Source organism: Chrysochloris asiatica, unplaced genomic scaffold, assembly GCF_000296735.1.
Source record: "Chrysochloris asiatica unplaced genomic scaffold, ChrAsi1.0 scaffold00120, whole genome shotgun sequence".
Taxonomy (NCBI): Eukaryota; Metazoa; Chordata; class Mammalia; order Afrosoricida; family Chrysochloridae; genus Chrysochloris; species Chrysochloris asiatica.
Window position 1 is genome coordinate 525,211 of NW_006408638.1, and position 632 is coordinate 525,842.

Genomic DNA, 632 nt, shown 5'->3' on the forward strand with positions numbered 1-632 from the left:
CTCTCTTCTTATCAGCTGAATGCTTCTTTCTCCACTCTAATCCTCTGTGGCTATGTCATTAATTCTGGGCCCAAGAGTCCCCAGGTTTTGCCATACTGCTGGCCAACCAGGTCTCCACCCGCATTCATAGGAGTGGTTTGAATGTGATTGGAATTAGCTCACAGCTTATTTCTGTTTTCCCTCAGTTCCCCTTATCGGTGACGAACGTAGTCACCAGTCAGAACACGTGTCTGCTTGTGTATTCCCATTGGGTCTCAGTCTTTGAAGGGGGTTTGCCCTGAGGGGACCCAACCACATGCCTTGATGTCTCCTGGGTGAGCAAGTTGCTTGTTCTTGTAGTAGTCAGTCAGACTGCCATTATTGTTTTGTATTTTTCCTATTGATCTTTCTTTCAAGAAGTATCTTCTGTTCTTCTAGATGCTCCAGGCTGGTCTGCTTGTCCTTCCGGTGGAAATTTCACACCTCAGAAGATTCTGGATGGAGTTCAGGATTCTACTTATGGTTTTATGTAATGCAGAGGCTCTACAGGAAGCCTCCTTCACTAGGCATGTTGTAGCCCATTTTAGGTATTCCAATCAGTTATAGGCAGAAGACGGACTTACAAGCTTTCTTTGATGATATTTCTGGCTATT

At 44.9% G+C, this 632-nt stretch overlaps 1 protein-coding gene across 1 annotated transcript in view; it reads left to right on the top strand.

Annotated features, from left to right (window-relative positions):
- The window catches only part of EPHA6 (EPH receptor A6), an 837,864-nt gene that overhangs the window by 386,459 nt on the left and 450,773 nt on the right, over positions 1-632 (top strand). The window lies entirely within an intron of this gene.